The following is a 13,523-nucleotide window of genomic DNA, read 5'->3' as shown; positions in this document are numbered from 1 at the left end:
ACCTGTGTGTCTTTCTGTCTACCTGTGTGTCTTTCTGTCTACCTGTGTGTCTTTATGTCTACCTGTGTGTCTTTATGTCTACCTGTGTGTCTTTATGTCTACCTGTGTGTCTTTATCTCAGTAGTAGTAACCAGTTACCAGTAACCAGTGTACCGTTGACTCGTTACCAACCGTCTCTGCCTGAGTCACTGTCTATTCATATTGTGCTGACCTGGCACTATTCAAAGACCCCCTCACATATGGGTACTGTGGGCGGCCAGGCAGTCAGTTGTACGAGAGAGAGCAGAGAGACTAGGTTACGGCTGTAAGGGCGCTACTCACCTTGTCTGTAATTATACGTACTACCAGCCTACGTGAGTATTACTTTACCCAATCCACGTGTCGAACTCCCACATAGTAGAGGAAACAGATATCGTGGTTCTCAAAATAACCAGAACCAGGCTCATTCTTCCAATTCTCAAACTAACCAGAACCAGGCTCGTTCTTCCAATTCGGGGGAATTCGAGCGCCCCAGTCAAACCGTCCCATGGTGACAGTAGGTGATAATGAGTACACCATCCCCGTTCACAATTCCTTTGAAGCCTTAAGCAGTCTCGAGAATGACAATCCTGCTGATGATGTTGCTTCACATGTCTCTGACATAGATGATTTTGGGGATGAAGTGGAACTAGTCTTTTCTGATGACAATCCACCTTTTTGTTTGCACATAACTTCCAATGCAACCATAGGCCCTATAGTGCAAGCATCTGTTTATAATGCGCCCGTTCATTTGTTCATGGACTCTGGTGCACAAGTCAATATTATTAGGTCTAGTTTGTTTAAGGATAAGCAGTTACGACATGTCCTTCTCGTAGAACCGACTCATGTGTCCTCCCTTAGAGGAGTAGCTGGTTCTCACCTGCGTGTCCGAGGTCGGACTTCCCTAACCTTTTCTATCCAAGGTAGAGACTTCACTGCTTCCTTCCTTGTTGTCGACCAGATTACTTTCCCTGGTGACCTTCTACTGGGATTTGCTTCCATGCGAGACTTACGCATTGTGCTCGACCCTAATCGATGGCATGCCCAAATTGATGACCTGATCGTTCCATTCTGGGGTTACCAGCTTGGATCAGAAATCTGTTATACTGCTGCAGAGTATGATGTACGGATTAAGTCCTTACAAGCTAATGCATTCTCCAGTAGCGTACCCAAGCTGTCAGGCACTGGTAATTCTGTCACTCCCATCAGTGTTCCGCCTATACCTTCAGACTTGCAGGATAGTCCGATGCCTCAAGTGTCCGAGGACACTCAGATTGCCTTGAGTGCACAACCTATCCCTGAAATGACTGCTAGTTCGAGTAGTAGTTTCTCCACAGGGGACGCCTTGTCAGAAAACGATTACTTGAAACTAGTAATGCCATCTCTTGTTGATGTCACATGCCGTCTGCAGAAAGACGTCTCTGTTGCAGCTAGTGCTCTCACTAGAGTGTCTGTAGTTGTTCCTAGTGTTCCAGATGGTGATAACGTCCTAGTTGACAGTGATTCTTGCAAAGTAAAAGGTCTATTTGTTGAACCATCCTTACATATTGTAAGAGATAGTAAGATCCATTTCTTCCTGGCCAACACTTCTGGTCACAGTGTTCGCCTCAGAGCAAATACCAATCTAGTTGACCTTGTTCACTATCCTTACCCTGTTCAGGTAGAGGATGAGTTGTCACCTGACCAGTGGGTCGGTGCTATTTCTACCGGGGAGACCTCATCCACTTCACTGGATCAATCTGTTCCACCAGTTGAGGAGAAAGACTTAGCTCCCACTGACTTCCCAGATGAAGTCAAGCGTTTGTTGACTCTGTTGAACAAACGTCGTAAAGCCATTGCTTTACCAGGTGAGAAGATGGGTATAACGAACTTATTGTCCCATCGTATTCCACTTGAACCTGGTACTAGACCTATCTACATGCCTGCGTACAGAATGCCTCATTCACAAGTTGCTGTCGCAGAAGAATTGATCAATCAAATGCTTGATGATGGAGTTATTGCACCTAGCAATTCCCCTTGGAATGCACCCTTGATACTAGTACCTAAGAAGGATGGTACTTGGCGCCCAGTGATTGACTTTAGGAAGTTAAACGCGAAAACCATTCCAGATCGCTTTCCACTCCCTGTACTGGGTGATCTTTTATGTAACATAGGAGATAACAAAGTCTTTTCAACCCTAGATTTGTTACAAGGGTTTTGGCAAGTCCCTCTTCACGAGGACAGCCAAGAGCTAACTGCATTCTCCACTCCTACAGGTCATTATCACTTCCTCCGTATGGCGTTTGGATTACGATCTTCCCCTATCACGTTCTCAAGGCTCATGACTAATATCTTTAGAGGTCTCATAGGTAATGCACTTATGGTGTACTTAGATGACGTAATCGTCATGTCTAAAGACGTGGATACACACTTGAAAAGACTTGATGTAGTACTTGGTAAGCTTGAAGAAGCCAATTTAAAGATCAAACTGTCTAAATGTCAATTTTTCAGATCAGAAATTAAGTTTCTTGGTCACGTAGTCACTCCTAGAGGGGTTACGACTGACCAAAGTAAAGTAACTGCAGTACTAAATTTTCCAACTCCCAAAACTGCTGATGCCGTAAGATCCTTTGTGGGCTTAGCAGGTTTTTATAGATCTTTCATTGCCAATTTTTCTTCCATAGCTGCTCCTCTAACTGAGTTGCTTAAGAAAGATGCTCCTTTTGTTTGGACCTTCCGTCAAGAAAGAGCATTCCAAACTCTAAAAGAAAAGCTAACATCTGCTCCAATTTTGAAATTTCCAGATTTTTCTAAGCCCTTCTATCTGACAACTGATGCTAGTTCAATTGGCATAGGTGCCGTACTAGCTCAGAAGACCGATGGCAAGTACAACGCAGTTGCATTTGCTAGCCGAGTCCTTACGAAGGCTGAATGTAATTATCCAGTAACTGAGCAAGAAGCTTTAGCAATAGTATGGTCTTTAAAGCACTTCCGAGACATTATTTATCAGTACTCTGTTCATGTCTTGACAGACCATGCTCCACTGATACCCTTATTCCAGAACAAACAACCTACTGGAAGGTTAGCCAGATGGACCTTGACTATCCAAGAGTTCAATCCCACCTTTGAGCATTTACCTGGCAAGTCAAATGTAGTCGCAGATGCCTTATCGCGACATGTTAGTATAGTAACTGCAGACCCTCCATTTAGTGCTGAAGATGTAAAGAATGCTCAACGAACAGATCCCATGTGGTCTGGTGTGATTCGATTCCTGCTCCAGGAAGATCTTATTCTGACTGTGAAGCCACCAGCACCCATCAGTGACTTTGTCATGAACCAAGAATTACTGTATCGAACAGCCGAGTTGGGTACTCCTAGCAGAAGAGTATACCAGTTAGTAATTCCACAGTCACTAGTGAATGTAGCCTTACAGCTAGTTCACGATGTACCAGGTGTTGCACACCCTGGTATGGATCGTTCAGTAAAACAAGCCAGATTGAAATACTTTTGGCCTCGTATGGCAACTGATATTTCTGAGTATGTTAAGAAATGTAGTGTCTGCATGCAACATAAAGGCAATGCTAATGGTCCTAATCCTATCCAAGTATATCCAACTACTAGCGAACCGTGGGAAAGAGTTGCGCTAGATTTGTTAACTAATTTCCAATGTTCCCTCCAAGGTAACAAACATCTGTGTGTTATGGTAGACCATTTCACCAGATATTGTGAGTTAGTTCCTATTGCAGATAAGACTGCCGAGACAGTAGCTAAAGCGTTTAAAGAACGCATTATCTGCAGGCATACCACTCCTAAGTCCCTAGTAACAGATAATGGAGGTGAATTCTGTAATGAGATTCTTGAAAATTTGTGCACCTTGTACAAGATCTCTAAATCCACCATTGTTCCTCATCATCCTGCCAGCAATGGGTTAGCGGAACGAACCAATAAGAAAGTACTTGATGTCTTGAGAGCCACTATCAATCCCAACAGTGAAACTTGGGATGAAGTTATACCTGATGTGCAGTGTGCTATAAATTCTGCTTACAATGTTTCTATAGGTGACACTCCACATTATGCATTGTATGGTGTAGATAAACGTTTGCCTTATGAGTTGTTATATTCTAATCCGAAACCAAATTACAACCCTGATGATTTCATAGCAACTCGTACCAGCTTAGCTCAAAGTGTTTTTAGAAGAATCCGTGAAACACTTCATAAATCAACAGCAGAATTTACAAGAGTCGCAAACACTCGAGCAAAGCCATCCAAAATCAAAGTAGGTTCGAGAGTTATGTTGATTAACTTTAACAAAACGTCTGCAATGCCAAAGCTTGATCAAAAGTTTGTTGGTCCTTATCGAGTAGTTGAACATATCACTGGTAATAAGTATAAGGTTAGAGAGATTAGTACTGGTCAGTATAAAGAATCGCATTTAGATCATATGAAGTTAGTATGTGATGATAATGATGTTCCAACCCAGACTAATGTGACAGACTCTGACAATCCTCCTGATCCTGTACTCTCTTCCTCTGATACTCAGTCAGACGATCAACCTGAATGTCGTTATTCCCTACGTACACGACAGGTATTGAGAAACCCTCAAATATCATTTGTAACATCCAATTCAGATTTGCCTCAAATACAGCATGAGTTAGCCAATGCTACAGAGTTTGATCCTCCCAGAGATGACACCCATTCTGCATATGTCAATCTCACCCTAGCAGAGTTGGGGTTAAATGTAAAAAACCTGTATAGATGAATAATTACAGTATCAACTTATCAGTATTCAAGAATTTTTTTTTTTGTGTTCATGTTCTCTCCGCATTCTGAGAGTTAACAGTCTAGATTTGAGTGCACCGAATCTGCCTTTCTGTTAAACACTCTTTCTTGTATATATTCCTTCCTCAGAATCCGTAGATCACATGAATACAGATCGATCGATCAAAATTTTTTTTTATCACTTCTACTGTGTAATCTCAACGTTGAGTTTTAAGTTGTGCTATATTATACCTTGTATTGCATTACAGTTTCAGTTACGTAAGCTTCCATTCCAATGTTCTACTTATGTATGTTATAATGTTTAATTGTTGTGTACTTTGACATTGTATAGAATCAGCCCAAGCCGTACCCCTGCCATCTCTAGTTTGTATTAGTTGTATGTCGGGACGACATACGTTAGCGTCGCTGAGCTCTCAGTAGTAGTAACCAGTTACCAGTTACCAGTGTACCGTTGACTCGTTACCAACCGTCTCTGCCTGAGTCACTGTCTATTCATATTGTGCTGACCTGGCACTATTCAAAGACCCCCTCACATATGGGTACTGTGGGCGGCCAGGCAGTCAGTTGTACGAGAGAGAGCAGAGAGACTAGGTTACGGCTGTAAGGGCGCTACTCACCTTGTCTGTAATTATACGTACTACCAGCCTACGTGAGTATTACTTTACCCAATCCACGTGTCGAACTCCCACATGATATTTATGTCTACCTGTGTGTCTTTATGTCTACCTGTGTCTGTCTTAATGTCTACCTGTGTGTCTTTATGTCTACCTGTGTCTGTCTGTCTACCTGTGTGTCTGTCTTTCTGCCTGTGTGTCTGTCTTTCTGTCTACCTGTGTGTCTGTCTTTCTGCCTGTGTGTCTGTCTTTCTGTCTACCTGTGTGTCTTTATGTCTTCCTGTGTCTGTCTTAATGTCTACCTGTGTCTGTCTACCTGTGTGTCTGTCTTTCTGCCTGTGTGTCTGTCTTTCTGTCTACCTGTGTGTCTTAATGTCTACCTGTGTCTGTCTGTCTACCTGTGTGTCTGTCTTTCTGCCTGTGTGTCTGTCTTTCTGTCTACCTGTGTGTCTGTCTTTGTCTGCTTGTCTGTCTCAGAGTCACCCATTAAGAGTGTACTTGGTCTTGAAGACGCCATATTAGTAATGATAATAACAATAATAATCACTGAGGCACATTAAATGTGTATAAAACGTTAATATAGACATTTTGCTTAATCCATCTATGATTTTTTTTTCAAAATTATATAATAAACATGCTCCATAACATATAAATTAACAAATATGAGATGTTTTTCTGGTCGGCTTGACAGTGAACAGGAACCGTTCCTGTCCGGGCTTGTAACAACAACAACAAACAACAGCAACAACATTTGTTTACATAACTCGTGAGCATTCTACATTCTCATTTCTCTCTCATTTATTCATTTAATCTTGTTTACTCACCTCTCAGTCTACATTAAAACTACAGATATTTTAAGGTAAGTAATGAGTGGACAGGATTATTATATTATAGCTTAATAATAATAATATTAATATTAGTACATATGTATTATTGTAATAATAATGATTATTAATATTATTATTAATTTAGGGCACTGGAGCACAGATCCACTGTATAGCACTTTGTCTGGATTTTTTGAGTTATCCTAGGTAATTTATAATATGTATGATAACTTGACTTACGTGTACCAGTGAGAGAGAGAGAGAGAGAGAGAGAGAGAGAGATACAAAGAGACAGCCACATTCGGTCAGCCAGTCAGCCAACTACCCACCCACCCATCCAGTTACCCACCCACCCATCATCCAGCCACCCACCCACCCACCCACCCATCATCCAGCCACCCACCCACCCATCCATCCAGCCACCCACCCATCCAGCCAGCCAACCACCCACCCATCCAGCCAGCCACCCACCCGGCCAACCACAGACCCGGCTACCCAGCCGGATACATATTACACACGTTCCAGAGTTGTTTCTCTTTACTTAGGGTATAGGTTACACAACATAATGGCAGGATGACACTACCAGTGGTATTCTCCCATTCCTCTGTGTCCACAATACATAAAGATAATAGTAACATATGATACTGTATGCGATGTAAAATTTACAATACATATCACTACCATGTATACATTATAAACAGTACATAAATAATTAAAATACAACAATGCAAGTAAATTATGGTAAAAAAATGAAATAATGATTGTACATTACATTACAGTATTATGTAGGTAGTTTATATAGGAAAGTTTTGACATTATGCCCTACCCAATATGTCGGCAATTTTCAAAGGTTCGACTTAGGTCCATTTTGACTTACAACTGGTTGGTCGGAACCAAGCTTGATCGTAAGTCTGATGGTAGGTGTGTATATATATATATATATATATATATATATATATATATATATATATATATATATATATATATATATATATATATATATATATATATATATATATGTAGGGTGTGCAAAAGAAGAAAATTAAAGGTGAATACAGGAAAGAGTAAGGTTATGAGGATAACAAAAAGATTAGGTGATGAAAGATTGAATATCAGATTGGAGGGAGAGAGTATGGAGGAGGTGAACGTATTCAGATATTTGGGAGTGGACGTGTCAGCGGATGGGTCTATGAAAGATGAGGTGAATCATAGAATTGATGAGGGAAAAAGAGTGAGTGGTGCACTTAGGAGTCTGTGGAGACAAAGAACTTTGTCCTTGGAGGCAAAGAGGGGAATGTATGAGAGTATAGTTTTACCAACGCTCTTATATGGGTGTGAAGCATGGGTGATGAATGTTGCAGCGAGGAGAAGGCTGGAGGCAGTGGAGATGTCATGTCTGAGGGCAATGTGTGGTGTGAACATAATGCAGAGAATTCGTAGTTTGGAAGTTAGGAGGAGGTGCGGGATTACCAAAATTGTTGTCCAGAGGGCTGAGGAAGGGTTGTTGAGGTGGTTCGGACATGTAGAGAGAATGGAGCGAAACAGAATGACTTCAAGAGTGTATCAGTCTGTAGTGGAAGGAAGGCGGGGTAGGGGTCGGCCTAGGAAAGGTTGGAGGGAGGGGGTAAAGGAGGTTTTGTGTGCGAAGGGCTTGGACTTCCAGCAGGCATGCATGAGCGTGTTTGATAGGAATGAATGGAGACAAATGGTTTTTAATACTTGACGTGCTGTTGGAGTGTGAGCAAAGTAACATTTATGAAGGGATTCAGGGAAACCGGCAGGCTGGACTTGAGTCCTGGAGATGGGAAGTACAGTGCCTGCACTCTGAATGAGGGGTGTTAATGTTGCAGTTTAAAAACTGTAGTGTAAAGCACCCTTCTGGCAAGACAGTGATGGAGTGAATGATGGTGAAAGTTTTTCTTTTTCGGGCCACCCTGCCTTGGTGGGAATCGGCCAGTGTGATAATAAAATATATATATATATATATATATATATATATATATATATATATATATATATATATATATATACTTCCCCCACACTCACAACTGGCTCTTCCTCACTCCTACAAGATGTTATTCCTCCTTGCCCTATACACGAAATCACAGCTTCCCTATCTTCATCAACATTTAACAATTCCTCAAAATATTCCTTCCATCTTCCCAATACCTCTACCTCTCCATTTAATAACTCTCCTCTCCTATTTTTAACTGACAAATCCATTTGTTCTCTAGGCTTTCTTAACTTGTTAATCTCACTCCAAAACTTTTTCTTATTTTCAACAAAATTTGTTGATAACATCTCACCCACTCTCTCATTTGCTCTCTTTTTACATTGCTTCACCACTCTCTTAACTTCTCTCTTTTTCTCCATATACTCTTCCCTCCTTGCATCACTTCTACTTTGTAAAAACTTCTCATATGCTAACTTTTTCTCCCTTACTACTCTCTTTACATCATCATTCCACCAATCGCTCCTCTTCCCTCCTGCACCCACTTTCCTGTAACCACAAACTTCTGCTGAACACTCTAACACTACATTTTTAAACCTACCCCATACCTCTTCGACCCCATTGCCTATGCTCTCATTAGCCCATCTATCCTCCAATAGCTGTTTATATCTTACCCTAACTGCCTCCTCTTTTAGTTTATAAACCTTCACCTCTCTCTTCCCTGATGCTTCTATTCTCCTTGTATCCCATCTACCTTTTACTCTCAGTGTAGCTACAACTAGAAAGTGATCTGATATATCTGTGGCCCCTCTATAAACATGTACATCCTGAAGTCTACTCAACAGTCTTTTATCTACCAATACATAATCCAACAAACTACTGTCATTTCGCCCTACATCATATCGTGTATACTTATTTATCCTCTTTTTCTTAAAATATGTATTACCTATAACTAAACCCCTTTCTATACAAAGTTCAATCAAAGGGCTCCCATTATCATTTACACCTGGCACCCCAAACTTACCTACCACACCCTCTCTAAAAGTTTCTCCTACTTTAGCATTCAAGTCCCCTACCACAATTACTCTCTCACTTGGTTCAAAGGCTCCTATACATTCACTTAACATCTCCCAAAATCTCTCTCTCTCCTCTGCATTCCTCTCTTCTCCAGGTGCATACACACTTATTATGACCCACTTCTCGCATCCAACCTTTACTTTAATCCACATAATTCTTGAATTTACACATTCATATTCTCTTTTCTCCTTCCATAACTGATCATTTAACATTACTGCTACCCCCTTCCTTTGCTCTAACTCTCTCAGATACTCCAGATTTAATCCCATTTATTTCCCCCCACTGAAACTCTCCTACCCCCTTCAGCTTTGTTTCGCTTAGGGCCAGGACATCCAACTTCTTTTCATTCATAACATCAGCAATCATCTGTTTCTTGTCATCCGCACTACATCCACGCACATTTAAGCAACCCAGTTTATAAAGTTTTTCTTCTTCTCTTTTTTAGTAATTGTATACAGGAGAAGGGGTTTACTAGCCCATTGCTCCCGGCATTTTAGTCGCCTCATACGACACGCATGGCTTACGGAGGAAAGATTCTTTTCCACTTCCCCATGGACAATAGAAGAAATAAAAAAGAACAAGAGCTATTTAGAAAAAGGAGAAAAACCTAGATGTATGTATATATATATATGCATGTGCGTGTCTGTGAAGTGTGACCAAAGTGTAAGTAGGAGTAGCAAGATATCCCTGTTATCTTAGCGTGTTTATGAGACAGAAAAAGAAACCAGCAATCCTACCATCATGCAAAACAGTTACAGGTTTTTGTTTCACAGTCATCTGGCAGGACGGTAGTACTTCCCTGGGTGGTTGCTGTCTACCAACCTACTACCATAATATATATATATATATATATATATATATATATATATATATATATATTTATATATATATGTGTGTGTGTATGTATGTATATATATATATATATATATATATATATATATATATATATATATATATATATATATATATATATATGTATATATATATATATATATATGTATATATACAGTGGACCCCCACCTTACGATATTAATTCGTTCCTGAGAGCTCCTTGTTAGCCGAAATTATCGTTAGCCAAATTAATTTTCCCCATAAGAATAATGGAAATCAAATTAATCTGTTCCTTGCACCCCAAAGTATGAAAACAAAATTTTTACCACACGAAATGTTAATTTTAATACTCACAAAATGAAGATATGCACAATTACTACTCTACTAAGTTTAAAATACATGACACTTACCTTTATTGAAGATCTTGTGATGATTGATGGGATGAGAGGAGGAGAGATTGTGGAAGTTGTTATTGTTTAGAAGTGGAATCCCCTTCCATTAGGACTTGAGGTAGCAAGTCCTTTTCCGGGGTTACTTCCCTTCCTCTTTTAATGCCACTAATACAAGCTTGAGAGTCAGTGGACTTCTGTTGCACAACATATCTGTCAATAGAGGCCTGTACCTCTCGTTCCTTTATGATTTGTCTAAAGTGGCTCACAACATTGTCATTGTAATAGTCACCAGCACAGCTTGCAATAGTTGTGTGAGGGTGATTTTCATCCATAAAGGTTTGCACTTCAACTCACTTTGCACACATTTCCTTAATCTGTGAAGTAGACAACTTCTTCAATTTCTCTTTCCCCTCCACCGAGGCAGTTTCCTCAGGTCTGGTCACTTGCTGTTGAAGATGATCTTGCAGCTCATCAGCAGTTAGTTCTCCATTTTTCTCCTCCACCAACTCTTCCACATCCTCCCCAGTAACCTACAACTCAAAGGACTTCCCCAATGCCACAATTGATTCCAAAACTGGCATATGCTTCTCAAGGTTACCTCTTCAATGGGGGCTCCTTGGCATGGTGAAGAGGCTCTTGGTCTGAGGTATTAGACCTGTTGGTCTCCTTCCTCAGACCGAACCTAATTACCCCCCAATCCCCCCTTCCCTATCCCATCCTCCCCATCCTCCCTCTTTCTTTTCCTCCTCCTCCCTACCCCTCCCTTTTGCCCTTCCTCTTTTTGGCCTTTGGGATTTTTCCCACAGGCACGCTAGTTCCTGGGTAGGGGAAAGGGCACTGGGGTCCAACCCATTCTCTTGAGGTTCTTGGCGTTGGTGTAGTTTGCCGTGGAATCTGGATCACCTGGAGATGTCCCAATCCCTCTCCGGTATCCCAGAGGGTGGCTTTGGGTGTCTTTCAGGCGGTGGGTGTATCTCTGGAAGCCACATTTTGGATTCCAGGGGTGGTGGCCAAAGGAGGTATGCTTTGTGGCAGATATCCGGCTGCCCTCTCTTTTGTTCACCGAGGTAGCTGGGCAGATGTGAGGTTGCTATCCAGGATTGCTGGTTTACTGGCATAAAGGGTAGAGTATGGCATGGGTTCCATGCTGTATCTGTGCTACTTGCGGTGCTGAGGTCCTCTTGGGCGCAGAGGGAGATTTCTGGCCCTTTCATTCCTCCTAGGAACTATCCCTTCCCGGTCTCCCCTTTTTTGTTCTTTTTTTATTTTTATGTTCATCTTTTTTTTTTCTTAAAAACAAAAAGAAAGAAGTAACCTAACCATGGAGTCCCCAATCTATGACCCCACTACCCCCAGGCCCCTTATTGCTACCACACCCTGTTCTGACCTCCCCTCATCTTTTGGCCACTTTAGACACTCCTAAGGCCCCTGTACCTCTTGCTGGTGCTGTTTCCTCACCTGCTTCAGGCTTCAGGTGCCAGGCTTTCGACTGACTCCTTCGATTTGTCTGACCTCCACTCTCCTTTGACTATGCTTCTGGCCTCTCCCTCTATTGTGCGGCCACAGAGGGACCAACTCTGGTCCCACTTCTAAATGTCAACGACAATCTCCTGATGATGTTACTTCATTACCTTCTCATTCTACTCTGTAAAGACCGACACATCATGCACTCCCTCTCCACACTCAGTTTTGGACCACACAATGGACTAAATTCTTTACTTTAAGACTGACTTCTTCTATTGCCTATCTTTCTGACCATAGTATTGGCAAAGCACTCCTACGCCATGTTGACAGAGACATTTCCTTTCATGCTCTTAAGAGTGGTACATGCATCATCACAGTCCAGAATGCTAACTAAGCTCATGATCTTTCTCTTTCACATATCGACACTATTCCTATCACTATCGAAAAACATCATTCCTTCAATTCTTGTAGTGGTTCTGTCATTCTGCCCCATACCATGTCCAACAGAATTTCCAGACATGAGGCAATGACATTCTTGAACAGCTGGAACTCCAAGATCTCCCAATTCTCAAGGTAGACACTTATGTTTTTCCTGCCCATGGGCGGAGACAATACCCTTTTAATGTGGCTCGTTTAACTTTTGACAGCCATAAACTCCCATTGTCTGTTTATGTAGCAGGACATCGGTTACAAGTTCGAAAGGTGATCCCTACACCGCAACAGTGTAGAAATTGCTTGCGCTTCAGCCACCCAGCAAAATATTGCAGATCTATAGCCAAATGCCCAGTCTGTGGTGCCGATGACCATTTTAATACATCTTGCAGTCGACCTCCCTCTTGCCTTAATTGTCATGAGGCTCACCCTTCGTACTCTTGCCATTGCCAGGTCTACTTAAATGAGCGGCCTCTTCAAGGGGGGCTCCTTGTTGTGGTTAAGACACTCTTGGTCTGAGGAATTAGACCTGTCGGTCTCCTTCCTCAGACCAAACCTAATTATCCCCCAATCCCCCCTTCCCTACCCCATCCTCCCCATCCTCTCCTTTTTCCTTTCCTCCTCCTCCTCCCCACCTCTCCCTTTTGCCCTTCCTTTTTGGCCTTTGGGATTTTTTCCCACAGGCACGCTAGTTCCTAGGTAGGGGAAAGAGTACCAGGGTCCATCCCATTCTGTTGAGGTCCTTGGCAGTGGCATAGTTTGCCGTGGAATCTGGATTGCCTCGGGATGTCCCAATACCTCTCCGATATCCTGGAGGATGGCTTTAGGTGTCTCTCAGGCGACAGGTGTATCTCTGGAAGCCACCTTTCAGATTCCGGGGGTGGTGGCCAAAGGAGGTATGCTTTGTGGTGGATATCTGGCTGCTCTCTCTTTTGTCCACTGAGGTAGCTCAGCGGATGTGAGGCTGCTATCGAGGATTGCTAGTTTACTGGCATGATGGGGTTGTTAAGGGGCCTTGGGTTGGTTTTTTTTGGGTTTTGGCTTTAAGGGGGCTCCCATTTTTCAGATAACTCTTCCCATACCCAAAAACCCAACCAAATGGGGAAGATGGTTCCCTCCCCCCTTTTTGTTTTTCCTAGAAAGACGGAAGGCCTTTCCTCCC

The sequence above is a fragment of the Cherax quadricarinatus genome, chromosome 92, assembly GCF_038502225.1.
Source record: "Cherax quadricarinatus isolate ZL_2023a chromosome 92, ASM3850222v1, whole genome shotgun sequence".
Taxonomy (NCBI): Eukaryota; Metazoa; Arthropoda; class Malacostraca; order Decapoda; family Parastacidae; genus Cherax; species Cherax quadricarinatus.
Note: the sequence above shows the minus strand (reverse complement) of the source record.